Source organism: Herpailurus yagouaroundi, unplaced genomic scaffold (assembly GCF_014898765.1).
Source record: "Herpailurus yagouaroundi ecotype Mexico unplaced genomic scaffold, PumYag 159, whole genome shotgun sequence".
NCBI classification, from domain to species: Eukaryota; Metazoa; Chordata; class Mammalia; order Carnivora; family Felidae; genus Herpailurus; species Herpailurus yagouaroundi.
Genome location: NW_024412400.1, coordinates 79,513,942 through 79,522,916, shown reverse-complemented (window position 1 = coordinate 79,522,916; position 8,975 = coordinate 79,513,942). Strand labels below are relative to the sequence as shown.

At 44.0% G+C, this 8,975-nt stretch overlaps 1 long non-coding RNA gene across 1 annotated transcript; it reads left to right on the top strand.

The window, feature by feature from the left end:
• Positions 1–800: 800 nt before the first annotated feature.
• On the top strand, positions 801–2,702 carry LOC121033376 (uncharacterized). Its single transcript, XR_005791861.1, has 2 exons — positions 801–934; positions 2,030–2,702. It is a non-coding gene; the product is annotated as an uncharacterized LOC121033376 (long non-coding RNA).
• The last annotated feature ends 6,273 nt before the right edge of the window (positions 2,703–8,975 follow it).

Sequence of the window (8,975 nt, the reverse complement as noted above, 5' to 3'; positions counted from 1 at the left end):
TAAATAAACATTAAAAATAAATAAATAAATAAATAAATAAATAAATAAAGGAAAGGGAAGCTTTCTATAAAGAAAGAGGGAGAAGAGGGATCACAGAGAGAGGGCAGCTTGTGCAAGTGCCCAGCCTCAGGAGAGTGGCAGCACACCAAGCGACCAAGGGAGTGCCCAGTGGGGCTCCCAGGGGGGCTGTGTGCGGTGGGGCACCGGGGGGCAGGACATGTGCTACCGCTGCCCCAACGTGACTTGGGAAGCTACTGTGGAGATCTCAAGAGCTGTGCCGAGTGCCGGAGCTTTAGCTTGGGGGTGACAAGGAGCTTCGGAAAGTTTGCCGGTGGACCAGTATCACATCAAATTCATATTTTATTGAGAGACCTCTGTGGCCACAGTAACGAGAGACAGAGACTGTTGCCGAGGGGCGGTCACGACCGTTCTCAAACAATAAAGGCAGCCGGTGAGGGTTCAAGTCTATAGATCAGATCACATCACCTCCTCACTCAGGGTCCCCCACACCCCACGCTCATCCCCTCGCCGGTTAGTCCCATCACAAATTCCTGTCGTGTTGTGTAATAGTGCTCACCACATTGTTCAATCATCTTAATTATTTGTTTCCATGCAAATTGTCTGTGTCCAGTTCTAAAGTGGGAGTGCTATCAGAGCTCTTTCTCTGAGTGTCTTTCTCCAGGCCAGTACAGCTCCTGGGACATAACAGGTGCCGACAAAGTGTTTACAGAATGATTGATGAGCCCTTGACCTTGGGACACGGGAAATGATGAGGAGAGGAGAGGAGATGGCCTTTAAAGGCAGAAAAACACCCTCCCGTTCCAGATCCATTATGTGCTTCATGAGGGGATGGTAGCTGGTCTTCAGCAGACAGAGGATGCTACATTCTCAATGCACTCAATTTACTACCCACATCTGAAAATTTTTATGACAGGTGACCCTATTTTCCCTCGTGCCCTCTTCACTCCATGTGTTTCCACAAATTATCAGTCTCTGAAATATAACCATCCAGGGATCCTCTCCCTTACACTTCCTTGTTCTAGTCCCAGCTCTACCACTAATGTCATAGGACAGACAGGGTACTTTCTCAGGGCTTCACTTTCCCTAATTGTAAAAATGAGGGTGTTAGGCAAGGACCTAAAAGATGCTTTCTAACTAACATGCTGTTAGTTAGTCTCAGATTTCTCTAGAGAAAGCAAGAACTCTTCTCTGTTTTCATTTTTTAAAAGTATATGATGATTCTGGGGCGCCTGGGTGGCTCAGTCAGTTAAGCGTCTGACTTCGGCTCAGGTCATGATCTCACAGCTCGTGAGTTCGAGACCCGCATCAGGCTCTGTGCTGAGAGCTCAGAGCCTGGAGCCTGTTGTGGATTCTGTGTCTCTCTCTTCTGCCTCTCCCTTGCTCACACTCTGTCTGTCTCTCCTTCAAAAATAAATTTTATTTTAAAATTTAAAAAAATTTAAGTATGTAATGATTATATACAAAATCTCATAAAACACAATAGTCTCTACCTTTCTCTGTTGTCCCTTTCAATTTCTAGTCACAAGTGTTTTTATGGAGTTATAATCAGAGCACATGTGCCATTTGCGTTCCACTCTTATCGTTGAACATTATTTGTTATACGCTTTTCATGTTGCCGCGAAGTCTTCCCATTTATCATTTTAATGGCTCCATAATTTTTCACGGAGTTAACGTATCATAAATTATTTAACCATTCCTAAATTATTGGGACTTTGGATTCTTTCCAGCTTTTGATATTTTAGAGAGCTCTGAGCGTCCAGGTTTGGTTTTTTGTTGTTGTTGTTTTGTTTTGTTTTTTTCTTTTTCAGAGTTATTTTCCTTAGGGTAAATCCCTTCGAGCGGGATTATTAGATGAGTTTCTGGCTTTCGAGAAGAAATGCCAAATGGCTCTCCGAAAGGATTGTTTCAATTTGTATTCAATTTGTGTTTCTCCCACTGAGTGTGCCAGTTTCACAGAAACCTTGCCAGCATGTTTTTAAAAGTCAATTTCCTTTATTTTTTTTTTCAGGTTGAACTTGTGCAAAATGGGGCTTCCTGATTGTTGCTGTACCAGAATTATCATCAGTTTAATGTTATAATACGACGCTTGGTGAATAGAAGCACTCAGGAACCAGTATCGTTATTATTAGAAAACGAGGAATCTTAGGAGGGCCAAATGTGCTCGTCTTACCCTTGAGCTCAACTTTTTCTACCGCTGTCTCCAGTTCAGTTTACTACAGATGCTTACCCCTCGCCTTCAATGCCCCTCTAATGGAAGTGCCCCCAAACGTTCTCTATTCCAAGGTGTCCACGTTTCCTTAGGCTTAAAAGTCACGGGCCAAGCTCCCTACCCTATGGATTCTCACCTCCCTTCAATTTTCTATCAAGATATGGTCCTCACGAGAGATGGGACACTGACTGTCCTCCCTAAAGCTGCTGCGTATGTTCATTTGAAGTCCTTCTCCACTTAGGGAGTTTCTCCTATTATGTGTCTTCCCCAAGATAGCCTGTTGGCTGCTTGAAGATAGTGATTAATTGCCCAGTGTGTATTTTCTTCTCCCAGTTGCATATTTCATTTTTTAAGCTATCCCTTATCCTGTTCAAAATTTCACAGTCCTAGTTGCAGTCCTCTGAGCTCTAGTTTGTAAAGGTCTCCCTTTAAGTGTTGGATCTATCCATTTATTAAAATTTACTGAGGGGCACCTGGGTGGCTCAGTCGTGATTTCACAGTTTGTGGGTTAGAGCCCCGCGTCAGGCTCTGTGCTGACAGCTCAGAGCCTGGAGCCTGCTTCAGATTCTGTGTGTGTGTCTCTCTCTCTCTGCCCTTCCCGTGCTCACACACTCTCTCTCTCTCTCTTTCTCTCTCTCTCTCTCTCAAAAATAAACATTAAGGGGCACCCGGGTGGCTCAGTCAGTTAAGCGGCCAACTTCGGCTCAGGTCATGATCTCACGGTCCGTGAGTTCGAGCCCCGCGTCGGGCTCTGTGCTGACAGCTCAGAGCCTGGAGCCTGCTTCAGATTCTGTGTCTCCCCTTCTCTCTGCCCCTCCCCTGCTCGTGCTCTCTCTCTCAAAACTAAATAAACATTAAAAAAAATTTTTTTTTTAATTTACTGAGTATCTTCCAAATGACAAGCAGTATATGAAGATGAGTAAAACCAAGTTCCTGCCCTTGATATGCTCAGGGTCCAGCGGACCAGAGAGGAGCACAGCCCTCCCAGGTTTGAATCCTAGAGAACTCTCAGGCAGCATGCTGGTGGGTAGGTCAAGGGATGACACCCTCAGGAAAATCTGATGGCTTTTTGTATAACAAACCCTACATATACTTCATTGGTAAAATGATGACCATCTTACCAAGCAGAAGCTACCAAATAACTTTTGGTAGAAATGTCAAAGCATCCCAGAGCCTGAATTTCTGAGATTTAGATCATGAGAAAAGTTCTAAGAACTGAGCAGAGTTGACCCAGGACTACACTGGTGTTGGAAGCTAAAACACTCAGGCACATGTGCTTTTGAGGCTGTTGGCTATTTAAGGAGTTCATAGGAGTCTAAGAGAGCCAATTTCTCAGGTAGGAAGAAAAGGAGCCTACTATTAACCAGCAAGGCGAGGAGTGAGAAAAGTCTGGTCCTGGTCTTCCATTGTTGGGTGACCTGGATGATTTCGCTTAAATTCTCTAGAACTCAGTTTCTTCATGTGTAGAAACAGGTAGGGTTGAACTACTACCCAATCTGTAGTGTCCTTGCCAACTTTGACAATTTATGATCCACAGAACAGCAGATCCTGCCTTGTCTCTCTCAATGACTTCTCCCGTCATCCCCCACCCATCCCAGAAAAGCACACACAAAAAAGTGACCTCATCGGTCACGGGGCAGATGTCAGAGAGTCCGTTGGGATTCCATGACCTCTGCAGCTACTATAGCGATCACGTCCAACTGCAGCTAAAATCTGTTGCTGGCAGGGTTTGTACCCAGTTTACCAAGCCTGCTGCTGTAGCTGCTGCCTCTCACTTCCTCTCATTAAGGCAAACTACCATCTTATTTTGTTTTGTTTTCCCTGCATGTTTTGAGTTTGCTGCTTCCCAGCTCTTGTTATTAGAAGAGACATAATTAATAACTCCTGGCACACAGAGCAGCCAGATTGGACAATCTGCCTTTTGCTTTCTCGAACTGTCTTCTGAGCAATCTGCGAGCCTGAATTTATAGCCTGGACCCCATACAATGGACTGTTTTGTAATCCCCAGAAAGAATCAGGAATTCACCACATTGTCAGCTTGAAAAAATAACATTCTCTTTGTAGTTCGTGGTGGAGGTTTGATCCAGACTCTTCAGTGAAGAACTTGAAAGCAATATGTGGTCTCATCCTTACTTGAATCTCTCTTGAGAAGACAATTCTGTGAACGTCTTTGATCACCATTCTAGAATTTTCCATTTTGGATCACCAAGAGTCAGTTCATAAGGTCTAACCCAATCAACTTCTGTGGCAGCCAAGACCCATTTCTTTAGCAGAGATTAAAAACAAAGACACATCAGTCTTGTTCTACCTTTCTTGTGATTGGAGAAAATTGTTAAGGACCTTCTCAATGTCCTCTAATTTTACCCTAAGCAGTCACAATTCTTTGGCCTTTCCCACCTCAGGAAACACTCCAAAACATCAGATATTTCTAATCCTGTCATTTGGGTTTCTTGTTAATCTTCCCATGGTTGTTTAAATTGATAGAACCTACATTGGACAACGTGACTACTTAATAATATTACTGAGGTACTACTTTTTTTTTCTTGGTGCTATGGAGGCACAAGTTTGACTAAAATAAGATTTCTGCTCTCAAGTAGCTTACATTTTATAATCGTAATGATTATAACACAGAGCTGAGTTCTGTTGAGTTATAATAGGAGTATAAACTTGTCTGTACATTGACTCTTCTGGGGAGCTTAAGAAACTGTATCCCATCCCCCCAGAGATTTTGACTTAATTTTTTGAGGCATATCATAGGCTTTGGAAGTTTTAAAAAATTCTCAGGTGATTGTAATGGGCAAACCACATTAGAATGTTCCAGTCAAAGGACTAAGAGACACACACACACATAAATGAACAAACACCTTTTTTTAATGTTTATTTATTTTTGAGAGAGAGAGTGTGAGCAGGCAAGGGGTAGAGAGAGAGAGAGAGAGAGAGAGAGAGAGAGAATCTGAAGCAGGCTCCAGGCTCCAAGCTGTCAGCACAGAGATGGACGCGGGGCTCAAACTCACGAGCCTCGAGATCATGACCTGAGCTGAAGTCGGACGCTTAACCGACTGAGCCACCCAGGTGCCCCCAAATAAACATATTTTAATAGAGAAGTTGAGAAAGTTTTCATGGAAGAATTTAGAATAAAATTCTATTGGAGATTCAGTTTAACAGTGAAGATTAAGTTACTGGCTTTGGGGTTACGCAGACTGGAATTTGAACCTCAGCTTTGTCTCATAGTGTCTGTACGTTCTTGGGTAAGTTTCTTACCCTCTCTGAGGGACAGCCTGAGCAACAGCACGTGGAATCTGGTGGAATGAATGTAGGGCCCATGAAAGTAATGGCAGGAGGGGCGCCTGGGTGGCGCAGTCGGTTAAGTGTCCGACTTCAGCCAGGTCACGATCTCGCAATCCATGAGTTCGAGCCCCGCGTCGGGCTCTGGGCTGATGGCTCAGAGCCTGGAGCCTGTTTCCGATTCTGTGTCTCTCTCTCTCTCTGCCCCTCCCCCGTTCATGCTCTGTCTCTCTCTGTCCCAAAAATGAATAAACGTTGAAAAAAAAAAAAGTAGTGGCAGGAAAGGTGGGCAGTGGGTAGGGGAAGTAGTGTTTCCTGCTGAGAGAAGGTGGGGATTTGCAAGAGGTCAGTCTCAGAGGAGAGAAAGCAATGCTGGATAAGGTAGATGTTATAGAGTACAGACATTTCCTAATGTCCAAAATCTCTCTCCTCTCCATCCAGCCCTCCTTACCCAATCCGATTGAGTTCCTGTTATGATCTAGAATACAGATCAGGAAGCTATGGCTAAAGAGCCTAACCAGAGTCATCCTCTGAGCAACCGAAGTTCATGAGCGGAGTATATATAGTAGCCTCCTCATCAGCGGCTTTCTGTGCTTTCTGTTATCAGATCCTTAGAGATTCCCAATGGGAACAAAAGAAATTATCAAAAACAAAAAAAAATTCATACCAAATATAGGATGAAAGGTTGACAGAATTAGGAACCGAAAACGAAGACGAGAAGGCTGCGAATAAGATACTTTTACTCTGAATAAACCCCGATCTGCCCAAGTTAGCGTGAGCTGTTTTTAATAGCTCCATTGTTAGGTTTATTGAAGTAACGAGTGGTTATTACGCTGAGAGTGTTGGTTCCCGAGTTCTGTCAGGAGGCCCATGACAGGACTGAAGAGAAATAAGCCTAAAGTTCCAAATGAAGAATGAGTATTGTTAAAGTATACTGATGAATTTCAAAGGGCACGTCACATGAGTTGCAAGTGTTCAGACGAAAAAGCTGTAGACTTTTTGAGAATAGAATCAAGTCATAAAATGTAGGGGCGAGAAAGGGCTTTGGAGTTCACCTCGTCCAACCTGCTATGTGCGCAGACAAGGAGATGGGGACCCAGATCAGTAGTGTGGTTTGTATTGGGTCACAGAGTAAAATAACTGCTGAGAAGAGACAGGGAAATGAGGTCTTTTGTCTTCTCCTAGTGCTCTTTTGCCTTAAGGGAGAAAAGAAATCTTTGGTGTTTCCATCAGGAAGGACTGGGCTTTTCTTGAACGACAGGTTACACTGTAACTGCCGAACTGTGTCACACACCTATGTCACGGTGTCAGGATTCTGTGAGCATTTTGCAAATCGACCTGGTTTTTTGAGTACAACTTACTCTATTGCCATACTTTCCTTTGCCTAATTTTCTTTGTCATTTTTGCACATTAATTTCACTTTGGTCTATTAGAGGTAGCCATACAAATGGTCTTGATTCCTTTGCGGAACAAGGTATGGTAAAAAGATGAGTAGTTTCATTCCACTTGTACAACACTCTCGGCCTAGAAGAGAACTGATATTGATTACGTGCTCATATCCATTTCTTTCAGTTTTCTCAACACCACCATGAGGTATGTACCATTATGACCTTCATTTTACCTGGGGAAAGAGAGTCTCTTAGAATTGAAGACATTGCTTGCATCTCACAACTGGTAGGTGGGAAGGAGGAGGTTAAATCCGGGTCTGACTGACCCCAATGCGCGTGTTCCTTCCTCTACATTGGGTGGCTCTCTGGAGATATTTATTGCCCTGGAGCGGGAAAGCTGCCCGTGGCCTGCTGAATGGCCTGAGTGTGCTGTTTTCCCACAATGCTTTGCTACTTTACTCTTCAGAAGTGCCTAATTATTTCCCTCAGCAAGACCTCAAATCTTACTCCAAACAACTGGCTTCCAAAGAATTGGCTATTTTCCCTGGTTTTAATGTTGGGGAAAGAAACACAACCAGCCATTTTTCTTTCTTACTCCATGACATTACAAGAACAAAAATAATCATATTAAGATGTCAAAAATAAAACTTACATGTGCAAATGTGGGAGAAAGACACCTCCTGTCTGGGAGGATCCAAAAAATCTTAAATAGACTCATGTGTCTTCTTTGTGTGAAAGGCAGTGGCCACAATTCAAATTAATATGTTAACGGGGCATTAATAAGAATGAACTGGGGATAAACACAGGGTCGGGAAATAAGTTCACGAAGTCATTTAAGTGAGGAACTATTGGGGCGCCTGGGTGGCACAGTCGGTTAAGCGTCCGACTTCAGCCAGGTCATGATCTCGCGGTCCGTGAGTTCGAGCCCCGCGTCGGGCTCTGGGCTGATGGCTCAGAGCCTGGAGCCTGTTTCCGATTCTCTGTCTCCCTCTCTCTCTGCCCCTCCCCCGTTCATGCTCTGTCTCTCTCTGTCCCAAAAATAAATAAACGTTGAAAAAAAAAAAAATTTAAAAAAAAAAAAAAAGTGAGGAACTATGCTATGTGATGGGAAATCTGCACTACCCTGTCCCTGTTATCAGTGCTGGCCTCACAGAGACAAGACCTCCCTCTGGTCATTGCTTCTTCTCCTGAGTAGACCGGAGTAGCTTTCCTCAGCTCAAATCTGAGCCAGATTCTACAGGAGAGCAAAGAGTTTATGCCCTTAAGGATCTCCAGAATGGTTGATGACTTTGACGATGTGTGCAGTGAGAAAGCTTCTGCCCCCAAAATGATTAGAGTCCTTCTTACCAGGCAGGGGAGTTTCAGGGCCGAATGCAGATCATTATATATTTAGGCTGCTATAAACCTTACAGTGATGGCTCTTGGGGAAACTCCGATATGTCCTTCTAAACTTCATCTCATACAGTGAGTTTGCAAGAAGGCCCGGGAGGAGGAAAGTGCTGGCCCAGGGCAATGCAACTATCACCTTACGGTAATAACCATGGCTCTTTGTTAGGTACCAGACCCTGTGCCACACACTCCACATTCAACTTCTTCTGTAACCCAGTGCAATGCTCTGAGGTAGTTATGATCCCCATGTGGAAATGAGAATGCCTGGCAGTTGCTTGTCTGAAATCACACAGCTAGTGAGTCGTAGAGGCGGGATTTGAACACCGGTACCCTTGACTGCAAAGTCCGTCTTCGTTTCGACCAGTAACAGCAGAGCTGGGCCTGGCGTCCAGAGCCAAGTTCACCTCAGTGTAATGCTTAGAGCAGCGAACCTTGGAGTGTGCTCAATGATTTATTCGATGCATAATTTTCTGGGGGCCCCCTCTGAGCAGATCTTGGGCGAGACCCTGGGGATATAAAAAATTGATAAGTACAGGTTCTTAACCTCCTGGATCTTAAAGGATAATGGAGTGACTACACCTGAAAAGGAAAATTACAGTAGAGTGTGGTCCGTGTTATTACAGAGATATAAACAAGTGCTGTGGGAGACCAGGATGGAGCAAATAGTTCTTCCTGGAAGAAGT